At 37.0% G+C, this 17,341-nt stretch overlaps 1 protein-coding gene across 1 annotated transcript in view; it reads left to right on the forward strand.

Moving 5' to 3' along the window:
- Positions 1-353: 353 nt before the first annotated feature.
- LOC145263803 (UPF0415 protein C7orf25 homolog) overlaps positions 354-17,341 on the forward strand; it is a 707,479-nt gene continuing 690,491 nt past the window's right edge. The window contains exon 1 of the mRNA XM_080120866.1: positions 354-742. The gene's annotated coding sequence lies outside the window, so the exon portion shown is untranslated. The remainder of the gene's footprint in view (positions 743-17,341) is intronic.

Genomic DNA, 17,341 nt, shown 5'->3' on the forward strand with positions numbered 1-17,341 from the left:
GATTCGAAAATATTATTGCACAAATATTAAGCATTTTGTAGCCCCCACCCTCATATTTTGTTTGTCTCTTTTTACCGAACAAAATATGGAAGCCGTAGTTAATCAAGTGAACATTCAGTAAAACCGTATTTCATATTTCATATACAAATGTTTATAATATTATTAATCACTAAACTGTGTAAATCTGAAACCTAACAAAATTATGACAAAGATTAATTATTAATTGCAGTTTGAAGAAGATAAACAAAGGTTTTTAAAAAATCATTAAGTCGCTTCTGCTTTTCCATAGTTCGTAGTTAACACACATCTGACGTCACGGAATCATGCGTTTTTTATTATTATTTTTTATTTTTTCATTCGTCTGGCAATGCCTACGGAATACTGATCATCCATTCTAAAGTCTAAAATAATTCTTTCTTTCTTTCTTTTTTTTTGTCCTTGTTTTATTTTTTCTACTAATTTTTAAAGCGGTAAATCCACTCCCGAAAAAACAAAAAAAAACAACTGTATAATCATATTTTTCTTTTGGTGGTTATAGCACGGTTTGTTATTCAAAATGTTATTTTCTTGCTTTTATAAAATATCTGTTGTTCGTGTCGCGCCTCCATTAGCAAAAAAATGTGAGTCGTCAATCGAATTCTGCAGTCAAATATCATCATTTAAAATGATTTCTTTTTAACCGGTGTAAAGCGAAAGAGTTCTCTCACTGGAAAATAGTCCACGTCTCGCCAACTTTCACTAAGTAAGTTTTAACTTTGCTGCAAATTAATTATTTATAATCTTGAATTTAAAAGAAAAAAAAATACATTTATTATTACAGTGAGCATCTTATGAGAAGAAACTTTTTTTTATAAAAACGTTTTTTAATGATGAAAATGTTTTGTTTATTTTTCTTTCCTAGCCACGAGCAGGTAAACGTTTTAAAATTGAGTTTCGCTTGACAACTAATAATGTGAACCTCAAAAATTTCCACGATACTCATGCAGAATACGGACCGTAAAACTGTTTGTAGAAAGGGTTTTCATGTTAAACTGATTTTTTACTGTATCTTTTGTCTATTGTTAGGTGAAAGTACATAATAGTTTAACTTTCCTCCCCATGTTAAGAATGGTTTTCTAAATAATGATGTTATTATTTCAGCATAATAATTTAATTTAAAAAATGCAACTCTCGTGGTAGCTACCTTTTTTAAGCTGAAAAACTTCAATATAAGTAAAGTTGATTTTTCTTTCATTAATTGTAAAAATATAAAACATTAAATAATTTGAATTAGTCGGACTACGATTCTCATCTTAGCTATATTCACAGCAACGTTTCGGTCGATGCAAGCACCAACCTTCTTCAGGTGCTTGTTTACGAACTATGGAATTTTTATGTCGAACTTTGTAAGTGTTCCTATTTACTTGCCTCCCCACGAGGACAGAGTTAGACGCAAGGTCGGTTTTTAAAATCCAGCTCCCCCAAAATAGGATAGGAACAAAAATAAAAAATTGTCTCAGTCGTGAAAGATTTCTCCTCCACTGACCGAGAACAGAAAAGGTGAAGTGTAGTATCAGAACAGATACTACACTTTGTTCCTAGCTAAAAAGTAAGTGCTACTCAGTAGTAGCACTGCTACTGTTATTTATTTTCGCCTGTAGTAGAATTTGAATCCCCAAGCTCCAGAAGCTAATCATTTGGTGGAACTGATTGCAACTAATGCTTTTAAGCGTAAGCCACTGTTACATGGACGACAGGATGAGAATAATCTACCACATTTCACCATTTTTTAAATAAACGGCCCAGTTAGAAACATCCAACGAACTTTAAGAGATTCACAATTGAGGATCCCGAATCAGTCCCGGAAATAACTGGAGCAGTTTACAATTTGAAAGTCTGCTCTGTCGTTCCATTTTTCTTTTTTGTTTCATTAAGGTAAATTTTTACAGGAGCAGGAGCACCCTCCGTTATCCGCCTCCCCTCCCCCCCCAAAAAAAAATATGCGTTTCTACTTTTTTAGGCTGTTATGTGTAAATATTCCGAAAAATCTAATGGAAAAAAAAAAAGAATTATTTTGGAATGAGGGACCAGTTCTGCATATAAATTTTACATGAAATGAACCCCCCTATCAAAAGCAGTAAATCAAATTTTTTGCCAGGAGAAAAAAACAAATAAAACAAAAATCTTTCCCTCCCCTAAGAACATTCTTCTATAAATAACCCTACTACTAACCCTAATTCCAAATGGCAAGCCAACCCAAACAAAAAACGTCCACATAAACTAAAAAGTAGACTTCAAAAAAAAAAAAAAATGCTTAGCATTTATCTCCATAACAAACATTTTTTTTTAACTACCCTAAAGGGTTAGAAAATGAAAAATCTGCATATAATTGCTTAAAAACATAAAATCTCATTTTTGGGGGGAGGGAGGGAGGGAGTGATTTAGCATAGAGTGCACATCTACAATGACCTCCTCCCATTTTTGTTTTATGAAGGACTAAAAATTTGTTCAAGCCTAATCTAACCATTTGCAAGTTTTGTGTCGTCTGCATTTTTTACATTTATTTTTGTGTCTTTTAACACTAACATCTTGACGTAAATGTCAACGTGAGACAAAGTACAACAAAGAAATTTGTGACAATGTTAATGCAATTGCTTCTGTATTGCGCATTGAAGCCTGAATTTTTTATCAGTTTAAACATGAATAAAAATTTAATTTTAACTTAAAGAGTCTCTCGTATTATTTGGATTCTTCAGACTGCTGTCCTCATCTTGAGTATTATTTTCACAACGTTTCGGTCGATGTAACCTCCAAGCTTCTTCAGGTATCTTGTTGAACTCGAGGGAATCTGCAAGGAATGAATTTTTTTATACAGGGTGACCCCCCCCCCCCAAAAAAAAACGAGCCCCAACTCTAATTAGGCCCCACTTCTTAGCGTTTTGTCCAAATGAAATTAAACTTTGGTCATAACTAGTTTATTATATTCAAAACATCACATCAAAACACTAGGGTCTTTGGCCTTTTTTTCTCCATTCTACAAGATATGTTCTAGATGGCCTCCATTTAGCTTTTTTTTTTTGGGGGGGGGTCACCCTGTATTTAACTTGTCTCGAACTCATGAATACACCCACAACAATTGTTGACCCTCCCTTTTTTAGAGAATCAAAATGTAGTAAATTACATGTCCCATAAGAAAGATTATCGTCATCATATTGGCATACAATGGACAGCTTTAAGAAAGTGACTTCTAAAATAACCAATCTCTATTATATTTGGATTCTTCAGACTACTATTCTCATCTCGAGTGTCATTTTCACAATGTTTCGGTCCATGTAACCTCCGACTTTCTTCGGGTGTAGCTTGTCGAACTTGGTAATGTTTCTGTCGAACTCTGGGAATCTGGACGGAGTTTCAAATGGAACCCTTTATTTACTTCACGGGGGGTAGCATGCTCTCGTTCCGTCAACTATGATTGGATAGACGCCCTAAGTAATTCGGAATTGTACTTTTCCATTGCTTACACTGAGAAATGACCCTTCAACCTTCAGGAGACTATCACTTTTACAATTGATTTTTTCCAAGTGTTCTAACCACTGTACTATGGCTCCTAAATAATATGAATAACCAATCTTCATCTCCAAAATTTAGAAACCTAATTATGAGTCTTTAAAGTACATGCTCTTCCTTCATCTTACCACTAACCCTAAGTCCGAATGGTAATACAAAAAGAAAAAATCTCATCGCTTTTCTGTCGTGTTGTAGTGCACAGTTAATTTCGTAAGATTATGGGAAGAAACTGAACCGATCAGAAGAGCAGTCCCAGTACTTGTTCAGAGCTCCCTCCCCCATCAAAAAAAAATACTAAAAGAAAAATCTATATGATGTACACATCCATAATGGCAAGAAGTATTGTATTCCAAAAATCACGTAAATTGATGAAGTAGTTTTATTTTTAACTAAGAAAATCCAATTTTATGGCTGAACTATGAGCGACAATCTTGCAACACCATCTTAAAAACAATCTGAAGGAACAAGGGAGATAACTCCAAACAATTCACATTTGCAAAATTAAAAAAAAAAAATTTATTAACTTAAAAGATGAATCCCATCCCACGAATTTGCATAAAAATGATTTTTTTTAGTTTTATTTTTGAAGAAACTACACAGCACCAGTGTGAGACTGAGGGATAGATGGAGCAATGGAGCCTCGAATATCTATTAAAAGGAGGGGGTCATCCAAATATAGAAGGAAATAATGGCAGTCTCTACCTATGCTAATATGCGAGAGTCTTCCCTGAACAGACTTGCATCCGCTACTGATTAGCATGATGAAAAAATGATATTTATAATTTGGTGCTAACTTTCCATTTTTAAAAAAATATTGTTCGTTTAATTTCATGAAATGAGGTTTCTGTTTTATATTTGATAGTTTCTAATTCTTCGGGACATGGGTTATCTATGATCTATTTTAATTGATGATGTCATCCTGTGATACTATTAGCGTCTCCCCTCCTCCAAGTGTTGGGAAGTGGTGGGGGGGGGGAAGAGAAAAAGAAGTGTGACAAAAGACAAGAAGAAATAGGGTTGGTGAAAAGATAATTGATAGGAAGTTGTTCACAAAGGCAAACAAAAGAAAGCTGACATGGGATTGTTAAGCAAGGTGTGGTAGTTATTCTAGGACAAAGGACCGAGCAATGGAGATCAATATATTTTAAATTTAGTTTTAGGAGTAATTATGTTTTTCCAGAAATTCACGACAGTTCACGACGGTCTTAGGTTGGCGACAATCGATGATAGTGAGAGTTGAAGATGGCGAAGAGTTGAATTCCTAACTACTCACCGATCTCGTACTGACCAGGCCCATTTCGGTAATTTTACGAGAACTGATGGTCAACGTGATTATGCTGTACATATATCTATGGGGTTACATTTCTACCACCGATATATTTATCTATTCATTTTCATCGTCAGATACAAACCTTTAATACATAAAACAAGTGAGTTGTAAGTGTCCATACCGCTGCCTGACAACGTAAGTCTTATCTGGATTGTACGTCTCAATCTATAATATAAATCTCACCTGCCTGTTTTTTTTGTTTTTTTTTACATAGGGGTCACCACTTATCAAGGCCCGGAGGCCACTCGAGTATAAGGGTTACTAAGTGTACAGTAGTCACTGGGATGATATAGTAATTGTTAGTAGTGGAAATTTGGTAAATTGGATTACTTTGATGGACAGTTCAAGAATTTGTTTACATTGGACTTGAAGACAGCCGAATTGTAGTCAAATGGAAAACAGGCAAATGGAAGAGAGTTCCACAGGCGTGCAGTTCTGATATTGTGAGGTTTGATATTCTGGTTAAACATTTCAAGCAAGCAAGCAAAACAAAAATAAGCTTTTCTCTACAAAACAACTCAATTAAACCTTATGAATAAATATTTGAAGATATAAATACCTTGAAGCCCCAATTTTTTTTTTTTTTAAATTCAACATAACATAACCCAAAAAGATTTTGAAAAAAAAAAGAAACAAGACAACTAAACTGAAAACCATGAATAGGTACTCAAAAATATAAAAAATCTAGAACATAAAATTTTTTTTTTTCCAAAATCACTGGATTCGGCATTAAATAACCAGAAACGGGTTGATATGCCGTAAAACAAAAGCAAGCAACCAACAACAACTGCTATACTTTGGAATTCCTTCCCTGTTTCCTGCTCCCCTAACTGTACTGATATGCAGAAGTTCACATGTGAACAGACATCTCGCTGCTCATGACCCTAAATAGTAGCCCCTTACTTCCAAGGGGCACTGTGTCTTGTTTGCTATGAATAAGATTAAGATTAAAAAAAAAATGAAAGAAAGGTGGAAATATGTCTGATGGTAATTTAATCTCTGTATTTTTCTCTGTCTGATAAAATTTTAATATGTTGTTTAATGGGGTTGGATGATCCTTCGAATTCTTCATCGATTATGAGGATTCTATTTATTATTACTTTGACTTCAGTGTGGGCAACCCAGCCATAAGAAATGATGTCTGAACCAAATGAAGAATGAAGTTGCTTCCTTTCTCTCTTTCTCTCTCTCTCGATCTGTTAGACCTTGCCTCTTTGCTGCCCCAATCAGAGAGGGAAAGTGTGAAGTTCTTTCAACAACTATAATTCACTACTTTCATTTTCTGTCGATATTAATAAACTTGTGAATCGCGAAAATAGTGTTGCTGTTACTTTGATAAGTTTTTATTCCAGGTTGATATGCGTATGGTTCTAACCTAAGATGGCTGACCGAGGAGGTCAAAGATCTACTGGATAATAACAGAGCAGTGATAATGGTCACCATCATCGTCATAAGCAGACGAAAGTCGAATCAGAGCATCGAGCCAATCCGTGCTTGGCTAACCATACTACGCAACATGTAGAATAAGTAAATATCTTCGGATTTTAATAATGGAGGACAAAGAAGATACTCTTAAAAAGATATTTCTCCAACTGAGGATGAAGCGTCTCTACCAACAAGCAGCTTCCCAATGAAGAATGATAACTTCCATCCAGCAAAGAAATCCTCATCATCATGTAACAATAAGATTTGGCACTTGTGCACTAGTGTGAATGTACAAATTTTTTTGGTTTTCAATTTGAACATTTGGAGAGTGCATAACAGGGGCAGAGGAATACGATTTCAGGACCAAATCAAAAATAAATGAATATTTTTTTGTTTTTAAATTTTCTTTTTTGTTGTTGAGAAAGAATACAATAGACAGGGTAAAATGATAAAGTTGTCGCCCTAAAGAAAACAACACTACAGCTTTATTTTAAAACGTTTATTGAAAAAAAATCAATTCAGTTAACTAGCCGCGACCTGATTGCACCAGGCGATCACCACACTCTTCAACACATCCAGGTACACTTTGGAGTTGACTTTCAAACCGACTTCGAAGATGTGAGGTGGCATGATGTGGCCCTCACTAGAAACCACACCAAAGACCATAGCCATAGCTGGAAACTTTATTCAGCTGTGCCTTCAAGCGTTGAACCGTCCGGATTTGTATTTTGAGGGTGCTGGCAATGGTCCTGTTGTCATAACTTGGATCGGTAGAGAGCATGAGTTGTACAGCAGTGCATCTCCAATCTCGCTCGTTGAACATTGTGTCACATTCACAATCTTGGGATTTGTACACAACTGGCCAACTAGTAGATGGTCTGAAACAAAAAAAAGAAAAATGATTTTCATCAAATGGAAATGGAATAATGTTGTCTTTTCTAGGGTTACAATTTTATTGTTCCACTTGTAGAGATGTGTAAAATTTATTTATTTTTTTTTGCAACAGTCAAAATTCTGAAATTTTTGAATACATGTTTTTTGAATGCATATTTTTTTAATAGAAATCATCACTCTCGCAAACAACCTCGTGTTTGCTTAGCCTGTAAAATGCCATCGGAAAATGTCGAAAAGAAAAGAAAAGCATAATTTTGTAGGTCGTTCATTGGTGAACGTATGGCATTAATTTGCATATGTACACAATTGGTAACTGTTAAATGGGACGAATTCTAAAGCATGAGAGTTGAGTTGAGTTTTTTGTTGGACAGCTTAGAACGAGAACGAACGGTGGAAGATAATATTGAATACATGAGGATTTATTGCAAGTTGAGGAAAAAAGACTTTTGTGTGTTGTATTGACAAGAGGATGGTTTGACACTGACATTTTTTTTTTTTTGTTCCTTTTCCATTTTATAAGTTATCTCAGCGTTTTTATTTTATTTTCAAGTGACTTTGATAAGCAGTGATTTAAAAAAAAAAAAAAAAAAAAAAAAAAATGGACAGATTTGACATTCATTTAATATTGGAATTTGATGGATCTATTGCTGGGCTGTCTATTGTCGAATGGGTGGAGAAGGCTGAGTGTATTTGCAAATTGTGCAAAATAAAGGAGCCAGCAACAGTCATTCCACTGAGGTTAACCGGAGGGGCCTATGTAGTGTACCAGCAACTCTGTGATGAACCTGACTGGGAAGAAATGAAGCAGAGCTTATATACAGCATATGGGACAGATCTTTTTGTTGCATAGCAACAGTCCACTACTCATCGACTACATCCCAATGAAACAGTGGACGTTTACTTAGCTGATTTACAGAAGTTATCAGTACCATTTGGTGGTGTCAACAACAAAATGTTAAGCTGTGCCTTTTTGGTATGTTTACCTGAGGATGTCAGTAGACTTTTGCGAGCATCATCACGTATTGATAGATTAACAACGGACGAGTTATTGGCCAAGACGCTAAACATCCTTAAGGAACCAGAACCAATTACAGCAGCAGCCGGCACTAGTCATGCAGCATCTATGGAGACAATATGGATTCTTTCCCAGCTAACGCTAGGTGTAAGAGCCCCGTCTGCTATAAATTTGGGGGTCCTAACCATTTTGCTAAGGAGTGCCGGAGTGGAAGTGGTACGACGAATGTTTATCTGCGAGCAGACAGAACATCATGATGTTATCACTGCAATGAGTTAGGTTACATATCTCGCAAATGTTCAAGAAATAAAGTCGGGGACAAGGTACTGTTGCCACCTTTGTCCCTTGCCTAGCAATGAACACAGCATTGCCTGTTGTTGGCATCAAAATAATTGAGATGCAATGTTCAGCACTTGTAGATATGGGATGTTCCTGGTTTATAGTTAGCGCAGATCGCTGTCGGACATGGAGGAACCAACAAGTGGAGGTCATGACCATTAATGGCTTATCCCAAGCATGTTGCGGTATAGAGACTGTCACAATTTGTACTGAGAAAGATGACACAGCTGAAGTTGACATCCTGGTGCTGCAGGAAAAACTCCTTGGATATGACTTATTGCTTGTAATTGACACAATAAGAGCTCTAGGAGGTGTCATGATTACAGCAACCAGAAGTATAACGCTTGGTAGAGGGAAAGAAGTATGTGCAGCTATTTCTATTGAGGAAAAGGACTTCTCTGCTACGTTTGACAACAAAGAAAGGGCCTGGACTGTGAGTTGGAAATGGACCATGATCAAATTGCAAGATCAGTTATGCAATACCATTCTAGAGTATGCAGTTCCTACCAAGAATCGGGTTGCATATGAAGAACTTCAGCCGTGGATTGATAACAGTTGGTTAATATCATATTTACAAGAACGTCTAGGACCACCCAAAGGAGTAATTCCACTCATGGCTATTGAACAACCGACTAAACACAAAATTCGATCCATGATGGATTACTGAGTATTGAATCAGCATGTTGATGCCTCTACTGGGAATGCAGATGTGTGTGCTGCTAAACTACGCGAGTGGCATCAGAAAGGGAGTAATGTAGCACTGCTGGATTTGAAGATAACCTACCTACAGATACGGGTCCCGAGTCACTGTGGCCATTTCAGGCTGATAATGAAGGGTAAACAATACTGTTTGACACGCTTAGGCTTTGGCCTAAACGTAGCAGCCTTAATAATGACATTAATGTCATTAAAACTGTTTTGATGTAAGATGAGACCAAAGCGAAAGCTACTTCAGCTTACATTGATGACATCTACGTTAATGAAGACAATAATGTCTGCAGATGCGGTTCAAATGAATCTGGAATCTTTTGATTTAATTAGCAAGGACCCTAAGCGTTTAAAGAATGGGGCGCTCGTGTTGGGCCTTGAGGTCTGGGAGGAATGTAATACTTTACAATGGAAGCAAGGAAGCCCGATTCCAAATGTACCTAGTGTATTAATGCGGCACATCACGTTTTCTATTTGGTAAATTAGTAGGACATTTACCTGTCTGTAGAGGGCTCCGAGCACTAAAAAGATTAGCAACTGCAGTCACAAAAGGATGGGGTGACATAGTCGGTGACAATTCTCTCCAGCAAATGATGGCTGAAATGTTGATTAAGTATGTAGAAACAACCCTGCCCAGGGAGAGTGGTATGTATCTGGACACGAACTGAATGCATGGGTTGATGTGAGTTCTTTGGTTACAGTTGTAGTGTGGGAATGATTGGGAACGTTGTAGAAGATGCGTGCTGGCTTTGTCTGAAAAATGATGCCCAGCATATCAATTTGGCGGAACTTGATGCCATGCTGAAAGGGCTTAATCTTGTGCTGCAGTGGCAGGCCCAGGTTGTACACCTCCACACTGACTCATTGTGTGTTTACCACTGGTTGACTGACATCTTAATTGAAAAGGCACGAATTAAGACTAAAGCTGCAAGTGAAATGTTGAGACGAAGGAGACTAACGATAATAAAGCATCTAGTTGATGAATACAGTTTGCAGGTTGACATTACTTTAGTTCTCTCAGAGCAAAATTTGGCTGATGAGCTGACTCGAGTGGCAAAGAAGTGGATGGATATAATGAGGCAGGGATCTAATCCTCCACAACTGACATACACAGGCTTAATAGATCAATTAACACCAGATCAGATCTGTGAAATGCCTCAGAAGAGTGGACATCTTGGAATTCATCGAACCACATATTTTGTCCGAAGAGTGTGTCCTGCAACTATGAAGGCTTCGATCAAAGCAGCAGTACACTCGTGTGAAGAGTGTCAGCAAATTGATCCAGCACCATCCCGATAGCAAAAAGAGAAGCTTCAGGTGGAAGAAAACTGGTGTCGGATAGGTATGGATATAACTCATTATGATAGCAAACATGGTGAGATCCTTCTATCAATCCAGTAGATATGTCACTGCTGTTGCAATTCTCTACCTCTCAATTCTCTATTCTATATAAGAGCCAGGTACATTCAAGGATGGAGTACTTTTGCCACATCTGGGCAGGAGCTGCTAGAAAGGACTTGTCCTGGTTTGACAGAGTTCAAAATAGACTTCGTAGCCTAGTAGGGGATGCCCTTTTCTCTTCCCTGCAACCTCTTTCCCACAGAAGAGACGTTGCGAGCCTGTCTCTGTTTTATTGTTATTATCATGGCAAGTACTCATCTGAGCTTCAATCTATGTTTCCTCCCTCGACAAACTTTCATAAGAAACACTTGTCTAGTTGAAAACACTATCAATATTTCCCCCCACTCTTTATCTGTGCCTAAACCTAAATGTAGATTCCATGAACAACGCTTACTTTTTTAGAACTGCACGCCTGTGGAACTCTCTTCCATCGCCTGTTTTCCAGCTGACTACAATATGGTCATCTTTTAAGTCCAACATAAACAAGTTCCTGATGCACCGTTCCCCTTAAGTAATCCAATTAATCAAATTTCTACTACTAACGATTACTACGATGTTGTCCCATTGACTACTGTACACTCTTTAACCGTTAACCTCGAGTGGCCTCCGGGCCTTGATAAGTGATGACTTTTGAGTTGCAAGCCATGTTTAGTTTCAGAACAGTTTCCGATGGTTAGTTGTTCTATACAAGTCCTGGAGTTGACTGGTTCTAAGTAGACAGTTCTTGAGTTGGAAGCCACAAAGCAAAACATTCTTCTCGTGTTGACATGAAGAAAAAATATGCAAGGTTGCTGCAGAAAAGGTTTAATTTTTATGGAGCAATTCTGGTTTCTGATTGGTTGGTAGCAGAACATGAATTAATTTGATTTGTCAGTTCCCAGCAGCATCGTTTATAAATAGAATTTCCCAACTGTGAGAGATCATACCCCCATTATGAGTCAAAAATATTACAACATCTTTGTAAAAAAAAAAAAACAAAAAAAAAAACAGCAAAATTGTCGTCAACATAAGAAGTGGGTGTAATTCGAGAACTAGAAAGAAGAGATTTGTAATAATCAATGACGATATCAGCTAAACTTGCGGATAATGGATTCCTTTTTAGGATCCCATTGACCTGACTATCAGCGAAGCTAAACTCCACCAATTTAGTACACAGTATAAGTTCTATAAAAATCTTCCTAGAAAAACAAGGTCGGGCAATTGCTATAAAGCATGCACATACAAATACGTACAGTCTCATCTCGTGGTGTATTGGTAAACGGACTGGAGACATCAAATGCACACATAAAGGATGTCTCAGAACCCGAATCTAACTCGTGTAGATATTCAACAAACCAACAGGAATCAAGTATACAGTGTATAATGTACAATTCCAACACAAGTTAAATAAAGGATTCCATTCGAAATTCTGTGTAGATTCCCAAGTTGGACAGAATCTAACTCATATAGATATTCAACACATCAACAGGAATCAAGTATACGGTGTATAATGTACAATTCCAACACAAGTTAAATAAAGGATTCCATTCGAAATTGTGTAGATTCCCAAGCTGGACAGAAAAATTCTTCTGAAGAAGGTTGGAGGTTACATTGACTGAAACGTTGTGAAAATAACACACAAGCTGAGAATAGTTGTCTGAAGAATCCAAATAATACACTTATTTTATTCAAAGTTTTGAAATAACTGTTAAACCGCTAATCCTAACATTTCATTCAGATCCGATAATGCTCTGATTTTCAACCAGCTATAATTCGTTTTTATTAAAATAAGAAAAATAATTTGGTTCTTCGTTATTATAGCAAAATTCCAAAATTGAAATCTTGAATTTCAAGTGAAATCAATGGTGTACACTGAGTTGTCATGTCGCAATAACGAACGTATCCAAAAATTACGAAAAACAATATGGTAGAAAATTAATTATTAAAGAAAATATTTTTCAAAGAAATTAGCAATTTTAGCTCATATAAATTTAATAACTGAAGAGCGCGCACATGAGCAGGGGAGAATTGATTTTTAAAAACTGTCAAAAACTTGGGCCGATTCAAACCGAGTTATTTCATTTTTGTTTACGTCACACGTGACAAAACAAACATGGCTGAAATCATTTTTTTTTTGTTGAATCGTGGAAATACGTATTTTATGTAATACTAGCATGGCTCCCTAGCATTGCCCGGGTGGATAGAGGTGGTACACTAAGGCTATTGAGCAACCTCCAAAAAATCTTTCACGAGAAACACCCGTCTGGCTGAAACTACTGTCAATAATTTTCCCCACTCTTTATCTGTGCCTAAATCCAAACGTAGATTCCATGAGTAAAGCTTCTTTCTTAGAACTGCATACCAGTGGAACTCTCTGCCGCTTGCCTGTTTCCCACCTGACTACAACTTGGACGTCTTCAAGTCCAACATAAACAAACTCCTGAGAAACCGCCCCCTTAAGTAAGACACTCTATCAAAACCCCCAGTACTAATAATTACTACAATACTATCTCACTGATTACTGTACACGCAATAACCCTTATCCCTGAGTGGCCTTCGGGTCTTGATAAGTGGTGACCCCATGTAAAAAAAAAAAAAAAGAATTTTGTTTCAATGAAAATAGCAGCGAGTGCCCGTGCGAGCGCAAAAAAACCCCCAAAAAACAAAACAACAAACAATTGGCCTCAGTTGGCAGGCAGGCTTGAACCTGTAATGCGAAAGAGGTAAAGAAGGTAAAAAAAAGGCTCATATTAGCTGTCTCAGCCACAGTAACTTACGATGTCATGGGCGTTCGAAATAACATTTTATAAGCATACGTTGGTAGCTGTATAACTTGCAAAAAACGTAGACACAGAAAAACCCGACATCTTACCCACTCAGCCACGACGGGAGAGGAAGTGAAAACTGTTTTAATTTAACAATTTTAAAGTTAAATGACAGGTTTGTGAATTTAATGAGGTCAAACATCACGCGACTTAATTTTGGCGCTGCTAGCCAGTTTCTGCGTATTTGTTTGTTTTCCCTGACAAGATATTGGGGGAAAACAGCTCGCCTAAAAAGTAAGTGTCTGATATGACGTTTCCCCCCCCCCCCCAGTATTGATCAAACCTTATTGCTTTCTGCACGTTTCGGCAGGAAAGGCTGGGAACAACTTCACTTTTAGTTTTGCTCTCCAGTATTGGAAAGCCAAAGAAACACATGGCGAGTGAAAAAAAATCTCGAAAATAGCATGTAAAAGTTGCTGAAATTAAAGATACACGCAAGCTGGTTTTGTAAATCTTAGATATTATAATCTATGGAGCATATAAAAAGTTTTAAGAATGAGTGACCCTCACTGAGCGCGCCCTCCCAAAAATGCCTTTGCTGGACATACACAAAAAATGCGCGCACACGTTCGTTTTTTGTGTATGTCCAAGAAAGGCTTTTTTCAGAGAAGCGGTCGGTCGCCTAATAACTTTTAAAAACTTTTTATATCACATGTAAATCGTAATATCTCAGAGTTAACAATGGAGCTCGCCTGTCTATTTAATTTGCTCGACTTCGGGAAGATAAATATTCAACAGTTTTCGCTCGCCGCATGTGGGTTAGGCCTTTGCCTATAATAAAAGCGACACTAATTCTTGCTATTTTTCCGGTCTCGATCGCCAGAAATGTCCGAAAGCAATGAGCTTTACTCAACGTGGAAATACTATTTCCTGCTATTCAATTTCGACAAGTGGAGCTGTTTCCTCCCTACCCCAACGTCTTGGGGGGGGAAAAAAAAAGCATTCCTGCACTAAATGAAATGCTACCCCGCAGTCAAAAGTTGACCTCATTAACTAATTAATTAAAATGTGCACCTGCCAATTTTAGTAATTAAATAAATTCAAACGTGTTTCTGTTAGTATGTCGTGGTGGTGCTTTTTTTCACACTTTAATTTCCAACTTTGCCTCAAGGGTTCGGGTTCGATCCTCATACTCACCTACCAAAACATTTTTTTTTATTTTACCCCCCCCCTCCCCCGGAGTTTTGATTTACCCAAAACCACACACACCTCCAAACACCCGGGCAACGCGGGTACTCCTCGCTAGTATATATATATATTTCAGAAATATTTAATTAATTTTGACCTGATAGTTAGGTAGATAATATTATTTATTGTTGAATTTGACAAAAGTAAGTAGTTATGGTTTTTTAAATGAAAGTTAATCTTTTTCGTCTGTCGGATTTCACTACAATAACATTTTTTTTTTTTCTGTGTTAATCTGCTTGTTACTGACAATATAATAATAAGGGTAGGCTATAGAAACAACATTTTTCAAATAAATGCCAAAAGTGGCTTATTACCTTCATTTATATGTAAATAGATGGGAACAAGTGATTTTGTTCAAAACGGGTCAAAATTGGAGGGTCGCTGGCCCCAAACGTGATTTGACCGCATTGACGCGTGAAAATGGCCCAAATTTCGCCCCCGAACACACTTAATCACTTATTGAAAGCCACAGGGTGCATTTTTTGACTATAAATGCATTTGTATCATTAAATCTAACATTCCCATTGGCTATCCCACAAGTATAGGTTTTTTTAGAGTATCTCAGAGTCCAAAATGGGTCAAAATTACCCCAAAATTAGCCAAAAATGGTTGGAAATCACGGATTTTCAAAAATGCACCTCCCATGGGCCCAAAGACACCTCTACATGGCTGAAACTGTTGGGAAATGCTTGAAGCAGGCACTCTCCTAACTTTTGCACTGTTAATGAGGGGTATAAGGACCTTTAAAAGGGGCTAAATATGGCCGATTTAGCCAAAGAGAGTCAAAAAGTCCCTAAGAATCAACATAGGTTGTCAAAAAGGGGCTTAATTTGAGTTATAGATGGAAAATTACCAAATAACGAAACGTTTTCTTTCTCTAACAATGCAATGGTATCTTTAAATAGACATGATAACATTGCATTGCATTAATTGTGAATTTGATTGAACTTTGCTTTCTTTTTCAGTTAGTAAAATGCAATGAACATGGCTGGTATAGCAGGGCAGATTGACGAAGATTATAATTACGACGATTGGACTTATCTTCTGCTTGATTCTCTTCCAACTAAGGCTGAATGTGTTCAAGCTGTGCAACATCATGCTGCCAAATATGGTACCACGACACAGAAAAATCATATTCACCAGTTCTCCTTGCGATTACTACAATTGTGGCAGAAAGCCTTTGGAAGTGATGTTCGTTATGTTACAATACCTGGGATAAAACATAAACTTGATCGATCGCTAAAGATTTACGACAAAGATGTCTACAAAGCAAAGGGTTCCAGACATGTGAATATGATTAAATGGAAACGAGAGCACCATGTCCTTCTCAATATACTTTCAAAAGATGTGAATCCTGATGAATTTGATGTACATGAACGAAGATTCTTTGTCGATCAAAAGTCTCTCTCTCGCAAATGGCTCATTGACACTTTCCACGTCAATATGGAACATGAACGGTTTCTGGCAGAGCAAGAACTGCACAATCGTTTGGATTTGGACGATGATCAAATAGAAGTGGAGGATATAAGTGACCAATTGATACCTCAAACAATTTGAAGTGGAGGATATAAGTGACCAAATGATACCTCAAACAATTTGAACTACTCATTAAACAGATCGGGTACAATCCGTAGCACTGTCCCATGTACCGAGATCGCCACCCAAACACATGTCACTTACAATCTGCGAACTGGTGCACGGAATTTCCAGGAGTCAATCAAAATTCCTGTGCTGCAGCCAACATTTCGCCTCACCAAGCCAGAAGACATTGAAAATTCAATTTTTGTCGTGCAATGTCATTGGTGCATGGAACTTGACAAGACGAAAACCAATATTTGTGCTAGAGAATAATGATGTGATTGACAAGCTCTTTAATGCATTATAGTGATATTTTACTGTTGAATGATTTTAAAGTAATGTGAAGTGAAGCTGTGTCTTGAAATAACAAAATAATTCCTTTGCTAATTACTCATACCTTTTATCAAGTTATTCAATATATTGGTTACAAATCGAGAAATAGCGAATCGAGGGCCATTTTCATCAATTTTGGGGTAACTATGAGAACAATATAAATTCAGACTCTTCTTGGACAGCATTTTATTGACATTCAATGTTCAATTTACAATTAATTACTTTCTGAGAAGTTGATGTAGTAAAGTTACGATGTTTCTAAAAAGTATCATTGATGAATGAACTAATGATTCATATGTTATGTACCGTAAAGCGTAATTTTGTCATTTTTGGATTGTTTTGACCCTTTTTACATCCCCCAAAGATCTCTAAATACCCTAAATACAAATGGATAAGATAACAGGGTGGTTATTTCAGTCTTCCAACTGTAAAAAGCCATACAAGAGTGATTATAGGAGCCCGATGAGATATAATACCTGCATTTTGGGGATTATCCATGATTTTCGTTCATTTTTGGCTAATTTTTGGGTAAATTTGACCCATTTTGGACCCTTAAGATACCTTGAAAAGCCCTATATAGGTGGGATAGCCAGTGAGAATGTTAGATTTAATGATATAGAGCCATTTATGGTCAAAAATTGCACCCTGTGTGGCTTGGGAGGAGCATTTTGGAAAATCCGTGATTTCTGACCATTTTTGGCTAATTTTGGGGTAATTTTGACCTATTTTGGACTCTGAGATACCCTAAAAAGCCCTATACTTGTGGGATAGCCAATGGGA

Source organism: Euprymna scolopes, chromosome 39 (genome assembly GCF_053919585.1).
Source record: "Euprymna scolopes isolate OS-2025 chromosome 39, ASM5391958v1, whole genome shotgun sequence".
Classification (NCBI taxonomy): Eukaryota; Metazoa; Mollusca; class Cephalopoda; order Sepiida; family Sepiolidae; genus Euprymna; species Euprymna scolopes.